Source organism: Grus americana, chromosome 10 (genome assembly GCF_028858705.1).
Source record: "Grus americana isolate bGruAme1 chromosome 10, bGruAme1.mat, whole genome shotgun sequence".
NCBI lineage: Eukaryota > Metazoa > Chordata > Aves > Gruiformes > Gruidae > Grus > Grus americana.
This window is the reverse complement of record NC_072861.1, coordinates 615,947-633,449: the sequence shown is the minus strand read 5'-3', so window position 1 is coordinate 633,449 and position 17,503 is coordinate 615,947. Positions and strand designations below refer to the sequence as shown.

Here is a 17,503-nt window from a genome sequence, read left to right as displayed (position 1 = left end):
GAGCTCCCTGCAGATGAGCCCCATTGATCATTTCCTGCTTGAAAGAACCCCCCTCTTCCCAGCTCTCCCCTGCCAGCCCCACCAAAAGGGAAACAGGTCACAGCCCTTCAGCAGTTCTGTTGCGGGGCCAAGCTGAGGCAGCCCAAGTATCAACCTGAGCAGCCCCCATGACAGCAGCTCAGCCCAGAGGGAGAGATGGAGCGGACTCAGGCTTACCTCGTTCCTCGAGGAAAGGGAGCCAAGAGAGGAGGATGCGGAGCCTGGAGCACCACAGGCTTTTATGCTGTGTCCCAGAGCCCCACGGGGCCACAAACATTCCTTGCTCATGAAGCACCTAAACACCGAGCTGTTGCCGCTTGCCAAGGCCTCGCTGGTGATTAGGCCCTTGCCTCTTTCATCTGAAACGATTTCCTCCTGCTGCATAGCATCTAACCTCAATATAATTAATTGGTGTCCCGGCCTGCTAAGACCAATTGGCTGGGAGGTCTCAGGCTGCTGTGCAGAGATTTTAAGTGGCTTTCAGTCACATGGATCACATTCAGTACATCTCCTTCTTCACGGTGACTTTGGTGACCAGTGACCAAATTTGGCTATTAGGGAGACCTCAAGTCAGGTCTCAAGTGCTTTCAGTGCATGGCATCAGTCTGATCCTGGGAGGCATCTCTCTCCCAGCAGGTCATCGTAGGCTCACAGAACATGGTGGGAGAAGAGACTCACATCTTCAGGGATGTGGCAAAGCTCAATGGCAAAGAAAGACCATTTTGGGCTGATGGGAGGCCGCGTGTAGGCAGGAGGGAGGGCCATGAGGACGTTGCTTACACTCATCAAGCTTTATCACAACCTCCTTTTTCTGCCTATGACCCCAGAGAACAAAGGCAGATTTATAACATTGAAGAGCAGAGCAGGGGGCCAGACAGGTCTCTGTGAGGTGACCTCTCCCTGGGATCTCCATAGCCATGTCCCTTGATGACTTGACCAGGTCCTCACGCTTCTTCCAACCAGGGCTCTGGGCTCAGATTGGGAAGTGGAGAGCCTGTTGGACAGAAGTAAATCAGGGCATAGGAGGGTGATCAGAGAGATGCCCGCATCCTCCCCTGAAAGAGACCCACAGCCAGATGGACTTGTTTGTTTCAGCAAGTTCACCTCAGAGGCCAAAGACCTGGATGACCTGCTTTTGAGGAGAGGCACAGGGCACGGAGGCAAAAGCTCCTGGGTCTTTTTTCTGGGTCAGGCCCATTCCACATATTTAAATCCAGAAAGGGACATTGGATCCGTGTCCCAGAGCACCTGGGAGTCATAGTGATCTGGAAGAGTTGTGAAAACCCCTGAACTGCAGGCAAACATGACTCACCCTGCTGTGGACATAGTTCCCCGGCCTGAAACACGCTGGTGATAGAAAAGCTAATAGCCTCATTCCTCCCAAAGTGCTTCTTTCCTCAAGGGCATGTGGTGGGATGTGGTGTGTAACTGGAAAGTTCGGTCCGCTCAGAGCAGGAGGTTGGCCCAGAGGACCTCCAGAGACCCTTTCCAACCATCATTATTCTGGGGTGGGCTGAATCACACAATCCCTTGAGCAGCCACCAAAAGGCAATGCCCTGGAAGGCGGCAGCAGCAGCATGAGATTGCATGGAAGTACCAGTTGTTTCAGGAATGCTGCTAACTTGTGTGGAAATGCCCTGGAGGAAAGTGGCGCACTGGCGCTATGAGTTCTGCTATCCCTGGCACGCCTGAGGCTGGGGCACTGTGTCCACTGAAGTCCACAGCACAATGACTCACGTTTGCCTGGAGTTCAGGGTTTTTCCCAACTCTTCCACATCATGATGACTCCCAGGTTCTCTGAGAGGCTGATCCGATGTCCCTTTGTAGTTTGAAATGCATGGAATGGGCCACCCCATCTCTGACCAAGGAAAAATGGCCGTGACCTTTTGGCTTGATGCCCTGAGCCTCTGCTCAAAAGCAGGTCATCCAGACCTTTAGGCCCTGGGTTGAATTTGCTGAGCAAAACAGCAGAATTTGGGTGTGGGTCTCGTTCAGGGAAGGATGCAGGCATCTCTTTGATCGCAAAACCAGGCCGTGGTTGAGCATGATGAGGGTAAGCAAGGTCATCGTGGCCGTCACTCCCGCCCACAAGGGGCTTCCCTCCAGCCCATAATAATCGTTCCATTCCATTGATTTTTGTCACATCCCTGGAGAAGTTAGTCCCGTCTCCTGCACGGGATTGTGCAGTCTTGTCCTTCTGCCTGAACTTACCCACTGTCTCCTGTGTGTCTATGATGACCTGCAGGGAGAATTGTCTCTCAGGCTTAGCCGGAGCGCTTCCACTGAAAGCACTTGAGAGCTGGCTTGAGGTGTCCTTCCTTGCTCAATTTCACCATGATCAGTGGCCATGCTCATCATGAAGAGGGCAATGTGACAAAGGCAATCCGTGTGACACAAAGCAGATTAAAATCTCCCTGCACGGTAGCCTGAGACCTCCGAGTTCATTGGCCTTAAGAATCAGGGACGCAGAAGAATCGTTTTGATATTAGGAAGCATCACGCTTGCAGATCCTGATCCTGGTAGGGGCCTTCAACCACCCAGACATGTGCTGGAAAAGCAGCACAGTCAACTGCAAGCAGTCCAGGAAACTAGTGGAGTGAGAGAGAGCCTGACCAGAGGAGAGGCACTGCTGGGCCTGTTTTTCACTAGTGCAGAAGAACTTGTTGGAGAGGTGAAAATTGCAGGTAGGCTGGGTTGCTGCGCTCATGCCCAGGTGTAATTCTCAGTCTGGAGTGGTCAAGGATTGTTAAATGTAGGGGAAGGACCCTTAACCTGAGAAAGGCAACCTTTTGGATGCTTAGGGCACCAGTGTGGGGGGTACCTTGAGAAACTGCCCTCAGAGATAAAGAAGCCAACGAAAACTGGGAGATACTAAAAGATATTTTTCTTGGGGCGCAAGCAGCTCTCCATCCTGATGTGCAGGAAGACGGGCAGAGGAGATTATAGGGGAGAGGACTGGGAGTGCAAGGAGTGAATCAGGGAAGCCAAGACACAGCTGGAGTTGAAATTGGCTAGGGACTTTAAAAATAACAAGTAGGGTTTCTTCATGTATGAAAGTAACAGTACCCCCTCTGATGAGCGAAACAGGAGAACTGGCTACAACTGACATGGAAAAGACAGACGTATCAACAACTTCTATGTCCTAAGTAACCGTCAGATGAAGTTCCTAAGTCACTATCCATCAAATCTGAAACATCATGGCACATTGGGGAAATTTGCAGCACCTGGAAAAGGGGAACCATAAGCCCCATTTTTAAAAGGTGGAAGAAGGAAGTCCTGGGCAACTGCAGGCTGGTCAGTCTCCCCTCTGTGCCCTGCGAGATCATGGAGCTGATCCTCCTAAGAACTATGCTAAAGGCACGTGGAAAACAGAGAGGTGATTGGTGAGAGCCAACACGGCTTTACTAAGGGCAAATTTTGCCTGACAAACTTAGTGGCCTTCTACAACAGGGTTACAGCATTGATGGGAAAGCAAAGAGCAACCGATGTCATCTACCTGGACTTGTGTAAAGCCTTTGATACTGTCCCACACTACATCCCTGTCTCTAAAACAGAGAGACATGGATTTGACAGGTGGACCACTTGCTGGATAAGGAATTGGCTGGATGGTGGCACTCAAAGACTTGCAGTTAACAGCACAGAGATGACCAGAGGGCTGGAGAACCTCTCTTTACGAAGGGAGGCTGAGAGAGTTGGGGTTGTTCAGGCTGGAGAAGAGAAGGCTCCAGGGAGACTTTATAGATACCTTCCAGAACCTGAAAGGGTCCTAGAGCAAAGATGGGGAGGGAGTGTAGTGATAGGACTGTTGTTGTACATTGAAACATAGGAATGTTTCAGATAGAAAGAGGGTAGATTTAGATATTAGGAAGAAATACATTCCGGTGAGGGGGGTGAGACACCGTTTGTCCAGAGAAGCTGTGGAAGCCACACCTCTGGAAGTCTTGAAGGCCAGGTTGGATGGGCATTTGAAGAACCTCATCTAGGGGAAGGTCTCCCTGTCCATGGCAGGGAGGCTGGAACTAGATGACCATTAAAATCCCTTCCAAACCTAATCCATTCTATGATTCATCCTATGATCCTAGGTGCTATGAAGTGGGATCAAAACATTTCAGGTGAAAAAGGCAAGGGCTTAGTCACCAGCGAGGCCTCAGCAAGTGGTAACTGCTCGGTGTTTAGGTGCTTCATGAGCAAGGAATGTTTGTGGCCCCGTGGGGCTCTGGGACACAGCATAAAAGCCTGTGGTGCTCCAGGCTCCGCATCCTCCTCTCTTGGCTCCCTTTCCTCGAGGAACGAGGTAAGCCTGAGTCCGCTCCATCTCTCCCTCTGGGCTGAGCTGCTGTCATGGGGGCTGCTCAGGTTGATACTTGGGCTGCCTCAGCTTGGCCCCGCAACAGAACTGCTGAAGGGCTGTGACCTGTTTCCCTTTTGGTGGGGCTGGCAGGGGAGAGCAGGGAAGAGGGGGGTTCTTTCAAGCAGGAAATGATCAATGGGGCTCATCTGCAGGGAGCTCTGCCCAGCAGAATTTCCACCTACGTTTCGTAGATGGGCTCTATCCAAATGGCCAAGAGCATGCAGGGCTTTCTTCAGCGCAGCACTGTGTATTCTGGAGATGGGGTATGATCAGTCTTTCCGCAGGTGCTTTAAACCCACTCTGCTGGGTCCTCTTCCAAAAGTGGGTCAGCTTGCCTGTGCCGTGCAACTAGGAGGGCACGATGAGGGCCGTGGGAGCTGTAAGCACAGTGTGTGTTTTCAGACAGTGTCACGGCCGTTGTGCATGTTAGCAAGATCAGCTGCGGGTTCTTTCTGGGCTTGCAGCTAGAGGTGGAGATGGAGGGCAGCAAAGCGTATCTTCAGAGAGAGCTGAGGAAAAGACAGACTGATACTGAGGTCTCTGTTTCCTCTCTGCTCTGCGTTTCAGCTTTGCCTCCCTCACCCAGAGATGTCTTGCTTCAGACCCTGTCTCCAAACGCCCTGCGGCGCCTCTGGCCCAACCCCACTTGCAAGCAGCTGCAGTGAGCCCTGTGTCGCCCGCTGCGCTGACTCGACGGTGGCCATCCAGGCCTCCCCGGTGGTGGTGACCCTGCCGGGCCCCATCCTCACCTCTTTCCCTCAGAGCACAGCCGTGGGATCCTCTCTGTCCGCTGCTGTTGGGAGCTCCCTCAGCGCCGGGGGGGTTCCCATCTCTTCTGGGGGCTCCCTTGGTCTGGGAGGGTCAGGGCTGTGTCTGCCTCCCCTCCGCTGCAGCCTGAACTGCTGAAGCCGGCGCATCATCCCCTTCGGAGCAGGAAGGAAGACGGGGACCCTGCAGCAGCAGGAGTGTGGCCACGGCTTGCAGACGGGCTGGGTGTCCTCATGCCACCTGGCCGGAGGGACCTGTGCCCACTGCTCCTGGCTGCACGGCAGGCCTGGCCGTGCCTCCTCTGGCTCTGCTTTGCTCTGAGCTCCTGCAGAAAGGGCTCGTTCTCTTCTGCTTTGATGAACCTCCTGCTGATGGGGGGAGGGTGCCGGAGTTAGGGACTGCTCTTGGTGGGCTGGGATTGCCACCAGGGAGAGCAGGATGGGAAAAGGCCAGTGCTTTGTGTGGAGCTTCTCCTTGGGAAACGGGCCATTCTCTGTGCCTCCCTGAACCCTGCAGGCGTGTTTCTCTCTTCTGTGCCACTGCATCTGCTCCTTCTCATTAAAGACTTTGTGCAGCATAGCTGGAGACCTGTGGTGGTTTGTTCTCCTCCTCCCTCAGTTTGCCACTCACTCTGCAAGGAAGAGCACTGCCTTCTTTCTTGATCTTTCCACCACTTGTGGACAGAGATCCCTGAACTAATACCAGATCACCCAAAAGCCTCAGAGACAGGGAGTTTGAGTCTGTAACCTGGGGATCACAGCCCTGTGGTGCCACTTGCCCTGTTTTTCATTGCACATGTTAGTACAGACATTTAAGTTAACTTTTCAGTCCTCTCAATTCGTGTTCACAAACTCTATATGAAAATTAGTCATGGCACTTCTTTCACTGAGCATGTGCCATCACAATTCCCCTCTAAGAATTCTATCATTTGTTAAGACAGTTTGCGTGTCTGTAAATTCTGTACTAACCAAAAGCTCACATAACCCTGACAGTACAGCAACCAATGTTGCTGTTATCTTGCCAGCATTGGCAAGGAGTCTACCTCAGGTCCACTGCTTGGAAGGCAGCTGTGCTCATCACTAAACCACCAACACACCTGTGGGCAGTGCTGTCTCCTGCTCCTCCACTTCACAGACTGGCCAGCCCCCTCTTTCACACACATACACTTCCTCCAGCCGCTCCTCATTCTCACCCTCTCAATTGCAACCACCTCCCGACGTTGCTCTCCATGTGGACAGGCACTGCCGGATATACCACCTCCACATGAATTCTTTTACGCTGTCTTCCTGCTCCGAAAGCCAAAATCAACCTGTATTCATCTAGTGAGGTAAATGATGGGTTTTGCGGATCGTGTGATATTTTGGTCCATGCTCGGGAACTGGACAATGCTTGCCACTGCTGGAAAAAAGCTCTGGACGTACGTACTCCACCAAAACCAGCTCTCTCCTGTTTCCTCCACTCTCTTCCTCAGCCAGGCTCTACCTTGCCCCTTCCATAGGTCTCGCCCACTCTTGCAAACCGTTCCCCCTATGCACCAACACCCTGCATGGCAGCTGGAGTCTTTGTTCAAGGATTGACACCACCCTACGTCCCCAAGAAACTGGAGGTGCTGCCAGTCTGCAGGAGTGTCTCCACCCTAGTGCTCACAGCAGGTTTGGAGACCCCCTCAAGGCACATGTGAGAAGCAAAGTGCGGTCTAATGTCCCACCCTACCACTACCACCAGCCCTGGTTGTCTCCACACAGCTGCCTTCCCTGCTGCCCTGGAAGCAGCTGAGACCAGCTGGGGAGTGAAATCACCCCCCCATGACAGGAAATCCCAGGTGCCTGGCTGAGGACAAGGTGCAAGAAGCCATAGCCACAGCCCCTGGGGTTACGCCTCTCAAGGCCTCTGGAAGCCTGGTAGCTGTCCCGCTCAGTGCAGGTCCCAACCGCAGAGCGCTGAGTGGAGCATTGCCCTGAAAATCCCAGGCAGCCGGGTGTCATTGCAGAGGGATGTGATCAGCGGGGCAGAGAGGGCTGGAGCAGGTAGTTGTGGCCGAGTGGTGAAGGCGATGGACTAGAAATCCATTGGGGTTTCCCTGCGCAGGTTCGAATCCTGCCAACTACGGGGCGCAGCCCCCTTTTGGGCTGCCTGCACTTGACCACACTGCAGCCGTGAGACAGTAAAACCCCCTTGCCTACAGCACTTGTCCTCGCTCGCACTCCCAGAACTTCCTGGATTATTGGGAAATCCTGCTCCCATTGACAAGGCAGGCAAGTTCGGGGAAGGGAATGGAGCAGTGATGACTATGAGCCATGAAAAGAGATCGGCTGTTGTTGGTTGTTGAGAAGAACTTAAGAGCCTGACCTCACCTGACATCCCAAGCAGCACAGCCCCACCAGCTCTCCTCCTTACACCTGAAACTACAGCAGGTCATCTCCAAAGAGAGTCTGCACAACGTGGCCCTCATTGCTGAAGATGAAGGGAAGACACCTCCTGGATCTGAGGTATGGCCAGCACTCACCAAGTGCCTCTCACTTTAGGTCTCATGAAGGCAGACTGGGGTGGAGCAACAGGTAAGCGAAGCGAAGCGAAGCAAAGAGGCCAGCACAAAATCTGTGCTACAGAAGAGGTCCTTGTGTGCATACATGGCCCTCATTGCCAAGGATGAAGTGAAGACTCACCATAGATCTGAGATCTTGCCTGGGGTCGTGGGGGTATTCTGCCTGACCCCTCCCCAGCCCTTGCACACATGGACAACCTTTCCCAGGCAGCTTTCCTAATTTACACCCGAGGATGAGATGCTGATGAGTGGGTTTCTCCTGTCTCCTCCTCTTCTGGCAAAGACGTGGAAGTGCAAAAGAGGACATGGTGGTGACTGTGCCATCAGGAGAACATCCCCTGCCATTACAGATGCTGGCATAGAAAAGAGCTGCAGACTTCCCAGAGGGCTTCTTTCAGTCACGTGCCCACCTGCTCCCAACAGAGCAGCAGCAGAACAGCTCCTGAGAGGAAAAGGGGCTGCTGGTAGCCTGCCTGGGTGGTGCAGCATCTGAAGGAAAAAGGAAACCCTGAGGGGTAAATGCAGAGAGGGCCCAGAGGAAGAGAAGGAGAGACGAGCCATTTGCTGGTGCGTGATCTGTTCCACGCAGCCATGCCACTGAGGGTGGCAGAAGCAGCGCAAGCAAAGGGAAAATTAGGGGAGGTTGGCAGCATGGATGAAGAAGGAAAGGGTCAGTGGAAAGGGAACCTCGTGGTCTGCAGTCTAAAGCTTTCCCCTGAGCAATACCTCCTGCAGAAGGCAGGCCGTGGCCACTCTCTCCATGCTCACATCTGCACCCACTTCCCAGCCTTCTCCTTCCCAATTTGTTTTTGCCTCCTCTGCCTGGTTCTGCGTGCTCTGGTCCATGGCTGGGACAGGCAGCCAGCAAACACATGCCCCAAAATGCAGGTCTCGGCACTGCCATCTTGTTCCTCGCCCTCACCGAGAGGCTCTCACTGCTCAGGCTGCCCAGAGCCATCTGAGGAAGCCTTGCAGCATTGAAGACAGGGCACCACTCAGTCCTGCTGGTCCAGCCCTGCCCTGGGGTGACTGGGAGGAACCTGCACCCCAATTGCTAATTCTGTGCTAAGGGTTCTTGTCCCCCTCCTTGGCCGGAAATGATCTGATTTTAGCCAGGCTTCTAGGCAGCTTGAACCATCATAGACAACAGCTCACACACACACACAACCAACCCCACAAAAAGAGAAGAGCAGAGTCACACAGAAATGAGTCCGGTGTAATGCAGAAAAACCCCACCCCCACCCACCTTCTGCCTGGCCGTCAGGCAATCACAGAGCAATATGAGAACCCACGGGGAATGACGCTGTCAAAAGTTGCCTCTTCCCTGTCTTCAGGGGGTGGGGGCTTCCGTGCCTGACGTACTTCTCAGCACACGGGTAGGGTTGTCTGGTCCTGACAGCCAGCCACAGGTCTTATGTCCTTCAGATGTTCCTGTACAACACGACTTGAATAATCACTAACAGCCGCTTTCCTGACAAGTTTCAGCAAGGCTAATGCCAGCTGCGGTTTTGGGAAGAGAGGTGAAAGGGGGCGTGTTGCGGCCCTGGAGAGAGCTACCCAAGAGACAGTGATGTCTCCAACAGTGACAGTATTCAGAAGTCAATGGGACAAGGCCAGGAGCCTCTGAGGAAACTGGGAAGATCAAACTAGGAGGTCAGCCCAGAGGAACTCCAGAGGTCCTTTCGAACCTTCTGGGGTATGCTGAGTCACAGGAGCCCTTGAGCAGCCACCAAAAGGCAATGCCTTGGAAGCAGCAGCACAAGATTGCACAGAAGCACCAGTTGATTCAGGATGGTTCTAAATTGTGTGGAAAGGGCTTGGAGGAAAGCAGAATTTTCAGCGGAAGTAGACTGTGAGCTACTTCTGTGTATTTCTGGCACGCTTGAGGCTGGGCCACAGTGCACACAGCAGATCACAGCGGAGTGATTCATGTTTGCCTGGAGTTCAGGGGTTTTCCCCACTCTTCCACATCACAGTGACTTCCAGGTGCTCTGGGAGCCAGATCCAGTGTCCCTTTCTAGATGCATGGAATGGGCCACCCCATCCCTGACCCAGAAAAAAGAGCCATGAACTTTTGGCTCCCTGCCCCACGCCTCTCCTCAAAAGCAGGTCATCCAGGCCTCTGGCCTCTGGAATGAATTTGCTGAGTAAAACAGGTCAATTTGGGTGTTGGTCTCTTTCAGGGCAGGACGCGGGCAGAAAAAGCAGGCTGTGGTAAAGCCTGATGAGCGTAAGCAAGGTCCTCGTGGCCCTCAGTGGTGCATTCCCTCCATCCCACAACTGTTCTTTCTTGCTGTTGTGCTTTGGCACATCCCTGGATACGTGCGTCCTTATCTCACCGTCTCCTGTGTGCCTACAGTGACCCACAGGGTGAGATGTCTCTCAGTACTAGCCCTGGACTGAAAGCACTCGAGAGCTGGCTTGAAGGGTCCTTCATGACACCTAGATCTAGGTGGGTTTTAAAAGTGGGACAAAAGAACCAATCTCAGAATGAGAGAGAAAAGTGGTGGTTCTTGATGTGTCATTGAACGGACCCCATGAAAACTTTTATTCGAGCCACTTAACAAGGAAGCCAAGAATAAAGGTGCTTCTGGAAATCCCTTTACTGCACCGAGTCCTTTCCCCAGGACAGTGCCTTGAGTGTCACATGAGCAGCAAACATTTGCACAACAGCCCTGTGTCTTCTGGATAACCTCCACCCACCGAAAAAGACACAAAAAGAGAACATTAGGTCTGAGGCTGTAATTGTGACTTGCATGGGGATTAAGTGAATCAAAGGGGTTTACTTAAAACAGTAAAAGCTGCAAAGAATGATTCAGTGATAGAAAACATAGTTGGAAGTCAGCTTGCACGTGTATAGTCCAAAGTTTGCTTTTAAAAGCAACCTAATTCTAGGTTGGATCTGCATGAGCCAGGAGTTCTTAGTGTGCTCCAGGCCACTATGGAGAGCACTAGGGCTGGTTGTGTGCATGGAATGCCACCTGCTCTGCATTTCACTTTCATGCCGGTGACAAGAAGCCCTTTCTGGGCAGAAGGGCTGGAAAGAGGAGAAAAAAAATCTGTCCCTGCACAGCTTTCAGGGCAAATCCCGGAGAGAATCTTCACTCCTAATCCTGGTATTTATTTCCCATCCATCTCCAGACATTACCTCATAACCCTGGAATCTTCTCACCACTGCTGGCACTGGCACTGTCATCTCCTGGTGGCCCACATGTGGGCCGGGGAGGCTCAGCTGTCAGACTCTCCCGAGAGGTTCGCTGCAAAAGGGCAAATTGCAACAGTAGAAATATCATCTGCTGTTCAGGAAAAGAAGTGTCAGCGAGCATAGTTCAACTCTGGAAGAGCTGCCTGAGAGACAGTGACCTCTCTGAGAGCAGCAGTGTTTAGAAGTTGATGGGATCAGGCCTGGAGGTTCCTGCTGAGGCTGCTGAGGAACCGGGGAAGTTTGGTCAGCTCGGAGCAGGAGATGGGCCCAGAGGACCTGCAGAGGTCCCCTCAAAACTTCATTTTTCAAAGGTGGACTGAGTCACAGGAGCCCTTGAGCAGCCACCGAAAGGCAATGCCTTGGAAGACAGCAACTGCAGGAGATTGCATAGAAGCACCAACTGTTTCAGGAATGGTGCTAAATTGTGTGGAAATGCCCTTGAGGAAAGCCACACTTTGGGGTCATTAGCCATGTTATCCTTGTCATGCTGGAGGCTGGGGCATAGTGAACTTGCTGAGCAAAACACGTAAATTTGGATGTGGGTCTCGTTCAGGGAAGGACGCAGGCATCTCTTTGATCACAAATCCAGACTGTGGTAGGGAATGATGAGGGTAAGCAAGGTCATCGTGGCCATCACTCCCGCCCACAAGGGGCTCCCCTCCAACCCACAATGATCTTCCCATTCTGTTGAGCTTTGCCACATCCCTGCAGAAGTGAGTCCCTTCTCCTGTATGGGATTGTGCAGTCTTGACCTTCTGCCTGAACTTACCCACTGTCTCCTGTGTGTCTATGATGACCTGCGGGGAGAATTGTCTCTCAGGCTCAGCTGGAGTGCTTCCACTGAAAGCATTTGAGAGCTGGCTTGACATGTCCTTCCCCGCTCAATTTCAGTGTGATTGGTGGCCATGCTCATCATGAAGAGGGCAATGTGACAAAGGCAATCTGTGTGACACAAAGCAGATTAAAATCTCCCTGCACGGTAGCCTGAGACCTCCGAGTTCATTGGCCTTAAGAATCAGGGACGCAGAAGAATCGTTTTGATTTTAGGAAGCATCACGCTTGCAGATCCTGATCGTGGTGGGGGCCTTCAACCACCCAGACAACTGCTGGAAAAACGATGAGGGAAAAAGAGAAATAGCCCCATCCGGGGTTATGGTCAGGAGAAGTGTGGAGAAGGGCAAAGCAAGGCCCTTGCGCTTCCCACCACAGGCCCAGGGCCAGTGAGCTTGCCAGGGAGACATTTTTCGTGCCCGGTCGAGGGCACAGGGCAGAGGAAGGGAAAGCATGGTGAGCACAAGCGCTGGAGCTGGCAGTGCCAGGCAGCGTCAGGCAGGGCTGTGGGAGGTCCCGGCTGAGGTGCTGGGGGGAGCAGAGTGGCGCAGCGGAAGCGTGCTGGGCCCATAACCCAGAGGTCGATGGATCGAAACCATCCTCTGCTAATTCCTCTTTTTTTTCCGGCTCAAGTATATATCAAAATATACATATTCATCATTTCTATGAGGCTTTTTACTCTTTCTCTTGCCTGCTTGCTTATTTCTGCTGCTCCACTATCAACCTCCACCAGCTTCCACACTCAACAGCCAGTAAGCTCCGGACAGAGGCGAGTTGTTCTTCCTTGCAGAGTGAGTGGCAAACTGAGGGAGGAGGAGAACAAACCACCACAGGTCTCCAGCTATGCTGCACAAAGTCTTTAATGAGAAGGAGCAGATGCAGTGGCACAGAACAAACACGCCTGCAGGGTTCAGGGAGGCACAGAGAATGGCCCGTTTCCCAAGGAGAAGCTCCACACAAAGCACTGGCCTTTTCCCATCCTGCTCTCCCTGGTGGCAATCCCAGCCCACCAAGAGCAGTCCCTAACTCCGGCACCCTCCCCCCATCAGCAGGAGGTTCATCAAAGCAGAAGAGAACGAGCCCTTTCTGCAGGAGCTCAGAGCAAAGCAGAGCCAGAGGAGGCACGGCCAGGCCTGCCGTGCAGCCAGGAGCAGTGGGCACAGGTCCCTCCGGCCAGGTGGCATGAGGACACCCAGCCCGTCTGCAAGCCGTGGCCACACTCCTGCTGCTGCAGGGTCCCCGTCTTCCTTCCTGCTCCGAAGGGGATGATGCGCCGGCTTCAGCAGTTCAGGCTGCAGCGGAGGGGAGGCAGACACAGCCCTGACCCTCCCAGACCAAGGGAGCCCCCAGAAGAGATGGGAACCCCCCCGGCGCTGAGGGAGCTCCCAACAGCAGCGGACAGAGAGGATCCCACGGCTGTGCTCTGAGGGAAAGAGGTGAGGATGGGGCCCGGCAGGGTCACCACCACCGGGGAGGCCTGGATGGCCACCGTCGAGTCAGCGCAGCGGGCGACACAGGGCTCACTGCAGCTGCTTGCAAGTGGGGTTGGGCCAGAGGCGCCGCAGGGCGTTTGGAGACAGGGTCTGAAGCAAGACATCTCTGGGTGAGGGAGGCAAAGCTGAAACGCAGAGCAGAGAGGAAACAGAGACCTCAGTATCAGTCTGTCTTTTCCTCAGCTCTCTCTGAAGATACGCTTTGCTGCCCTCCATCTCCACCTCTAGCTGCAAGCCCAGAAAGAACCCGCAGCTGATCTTGCTAACATGCACAACGGCCGTGACACTGTCTGAAAACACACACTGTGCTTACAGCTCCCACGGCCCTCATCGTGCCCTCCTAGTTGCACGGCACAGGCAAGCTGACCCACTTTTGGAAGAGGACCCAGCAGAGTGGGTTTAAAGCACCTGCGGAAAGACTGATCATACCCCATCTCCAGAATACACAGTGCTGCGCTGAAGAAAGCCCTGCATGCTCTTGGCCATTTGGATAGAGCCCATCTACGAAACGTAGGTGGAAATTCTGCTGGGCAGAGCTCCCTGCAGATGAGCCCCATTGATCATTTCCTGCTTGAAAGAACCCCCCTCTTCCCTGCTCTCCCCTGCCAGCCCCACCAAAAGGGAAACAGGTCACAGCCCTTCAGCAGTTCTGTTGCGGGGCCAAGCTGAGGCAGCCCAAGTATCAACCTGAGCAGCCCCCATGACAGCAGCTCAGCCCAGAGGGAGAGATGGAGCGGACTCAGGCTTACCTCGTTCCTCGAGGAAAGGGAGCCAAGAGAGGAGGATGCGGAGCCTGGAGCACCACAGGCTTTTATGCTGTGTCCCAGAGCCCCACGGGGCCACAAACATTCCTTGCTCATGAAGCACCTAAACACCGAGCAGTTACCACTTGCTGAGGCCTCGCTGGTGACTAAGCCCTTGCCTTTTTCACCTGAAATGTTTTGATCCCACTTCATAGCACCTAGGATCATAGGATGAATCATAGAATGGATTAGGTTTGGAAGGGATTTTAATGGTCATCTAGTTCCAGCCTCCCTGCCATGGACAGGGAGACCTTCCCCTAGATGAGGTTCTTCAAATGCCCATCCAACCTGGCCTTCAAGACTTCCAGAGGTGTGGCTTCCACAGCTTCTCTGGACAAACGGTGTCTCACCCCCCTCACCGGAATGTATTTCTTCCTAATATCTAAATCTACCCTCTTTCTATCTGAAACATTCCTATGTTTCAATGTACAACAACAGTCCTATCACTACACTCCCTCCCCATCTTTGCTCTAGGACCCTTTCAGGTTCTGGAAGGTATCTATAAAGTCTCCCTGGAGCCTTCTCTTCTCCAGCCTGAACAACCCCAACTCTCTCAGCCTCCCTTCGTAAAGAGAGGTTCTCCAGCCCTCTGGTCATCTCTGTGCTGTTAACTGCAAGTCTTTGAGTGCCACCATCCAGCCAATTCCTTATCCAGCAAGTGGTCCACCTGTCAAATCCATGTCTCTCTGTTTTAGAGACAGGGATGTAGTGTGGGACAGTATCAAAGGCTTTACACAAGTCCAGGTAGATGACATCGGTTGCTCTTTGCTTTCCCATCAATGCTGTAACCCTGTTGTAGAAGGCCACTAAGTTTGTCAGGCAAAATTTGCCCTTAGTAAAGCCGTGTTGGCTCTCACCAATCACCTCTCTGTTTTCCACGTGCCTTTAGCATAGTTCTTAGGAGGATCAGCTCCATGATCTCGCAGGGCACAGAGGGGAGACTGACCAGCCTGCAGTTGCCCAGGACTTCCTTCTTCCACCTTTTAAAAATGGGGCTTATGGTTCCCCTTTTCCAGGTGCTGCAAATTTCCCCAATGTGCCATGATGTTTCAGATTTGATGGATAGTGACTTAGGAACTTCATCTGACGGTTACTTAGGACATAGAAGTTGTTGATACGTCTGTCTTTTCCATGTCAGTTGTAGCCAGTTCTCCTGTTTCGCTCATCAGAGGGGGTACTGTTACTTTCATACATGAAGAAACCCTACTTGTTATTTTTAAAGTCCCTAGCCAATTTCAACTCCAGCTGTGTCTTGGCTTCCCTGATTCACTCCTTGCACTCCCAGTCCTCTCCCCTATAATCTCCTCTGCCCGTCTTCCTGCACATCAGGATGGAGAGCTGCTTGCGCCCCAAGAAAAATATCTTTTAGTATCTCCCAGTTTTCGTTGGCTTCTTTATCTCTGAGGGCAGTTTCTCAAGGTACCCCCCACACTGGTGCCCTAAGCATCCAAAAGGTTGCCTTTCTCAGGTTAAGGGTCCTTCCCCTACATTTAACAATCCTTGACCACTCCAGACTGAGAATTACACCTGGGCATGAGCGCAGCAACCCAGCCTACCTGCAATTTTCACCTCTCCAACAAGTTCTTCTGCACTAGTGAAAAACAGGCCCAGCAGTGCCTCTCCTCTGGTCAGGCTCTCTCTCACTCCACTAGTTTCCTGGACTGCTTGCAGTTGACTGTGCTGCTTTTCCAGCACATGTCTGGGTGGTTGAAGGCCCCTACCAGGATCAGGATCTGCAAGCGTGATGCTTCCTAATATCAAAACGATTCTTCTGCGTCCCTGATTCTTAAGGCCAATGAACTCGGAGGTCTCAGGCTACCGTGCAGGGAGATTTTAATCTGCTTTGTGTCACACGGATTGCCTTTGTCACATTGCCCTCTTCATGATGAGCATGGCCACTGATCATGGTGAAATTGAGCAAGGAAGGACACCTCAAGCCAGCTCTCAAGTGCTTTCAGTGGAAGCGCTCCGGCTAAGCCTGAGAGACAATTCTCCCTGCAGGTCATCATAGACACACAGGAGACAGTGGGTAAGTTCAGGCAGAAGGACAAGACTGCACAATCCCGTGCAGGAGACGGGACTAACTTCTCCAGGGATGTGACAAAAATCAATGGAATGGAACGATTATTATGGGCTGGAGGGAAGCCCCTTGTGGGCGGGAGTGACGGCCACGATGACCTTGCTTACCCTCATCATGCTCAACCACGGCCTGGTTTTGCGATCAAAGAGATGCCTGCATCCTTCCCTGAACGAGACCCACACCCAAATTCTGCTGTTTTGCTCAGCAAATTCAACCCAGGGCCTAAAGGTCTGGATGACCTGCTTTTGAGCAGAGGCTCAGGGCATCAAGCCAAAAGGTCACGGCCATTTTTCCTTGGTCAGAGATGGGGTGGCCCATTCCATGCATTTCAAACTACAAAGGGACATCGGATCAGCCTCTCAGAGAACCTGGGAGTCATCATGATGTGGAAGAGTTGGGAAAAACCCTGAACTCCAGGCAAACGTGAGTCATTGTGCTGTGGACTTCAGTGGACACAGTGCCCCAGCCTCAGGCGTGCCAGGGATAGCAGAACTCATAGCGCCAGTGCGCCACTTTCCTCCAGGGCATTTCCACACAAGTTAGCAGCATTCCTGAAACAACTGGTACTTCCATGCAATCTCATGCTGCTGCTGCCGCCTTCCAGGGCATTGCCTTTTGGTGGCTGCTCAAGGGATTGTGTGATTCAGCCCACCCCAGAATAATGATGGTTGGAAAGGGTCTCTGGAGGTCCTCTGGGCCAACCTCCTGCTCTGAGCGGACCGAACTTTCCAGTTACACACCACATCCCACCACATGCCCTTGAGGAAAGAAGCACTTTGGGAGGAATGAGGCTATTAGCTTTTCTATCACCAGCGTGTTTCAGGCCGGGGAACTATGTCCACAGCAGGGTGAGTCATGTTTGCCTGCAGTTCAGGGGTTTTCACAACTCTTCCAGATCACTATGACTCCCAGGTGCTCTGGGACACGGATCCAATGTCCCTTTCTGGATTTAAATATGTGGAATGGGCCTGACCCAGAAAAAAGACCCAGGAGCTTTTGCCTCCGTGCCCTGTGCCTCTCCTCAAAAGCAGGTCATCCAGGTCTTTGGCCTCTGAGGTGAACTTGCTGAAACAAACAAGTCCATCTGGCTGTGGGTCTCTTTCAGGGGAGGATGCGGGCATCTCTCTGATCACCCTCCTATGCCCTGATTTACTTCTGTCCAACAGGCTCTCCACTTCCCAATCTGAGCCCAGAGCCCTGGTTGGAAGAAGCGTGAGGACCTGGTCAAGTCATCAAGGGACATGGCTATGGAGATCCCAGGGAGAGGTCACCTCACAGAGACCTGTCTGGCCCCCTGCTCTGCTCTTCAATGTTATAAATCTGCCTTTGTTCTCTGGGGTCATAGGCAGAAAAAGGAGGTTGTGATAAAGCTTGATGAGTGTAAGCAA

General features: G+C 52.8%; 2 non-coding genes across 2 annotated transcripts; both read left to right on the top strand.

Moving 5' to 3' along the window:
• Positions 1–7,185: 7,185 nt before the first annotated feature.
• On the top strand, positions 7,186–7,267 carry TRNAS-AGA (transfer RNA serine (anticodon AGA)). The gene has a single exon. It is a non-coding gene; the product is annotated as a tRNA-Ser (tRNA).
• Positions 7,268–12,275: 5,008 nt separating this feature from the next.
• Positions 12,276–12,347, top strand: TRNAM-CAU (transfer RNA methionine (anticodon CAU)). The gene has a single exon. It is a non-coding gene; the product is annotated as a tRNA-Met (tRNA).
• The last annotated feature ends 5,156 nt before the right edge of the window (positions 12,348–17,503 follow it).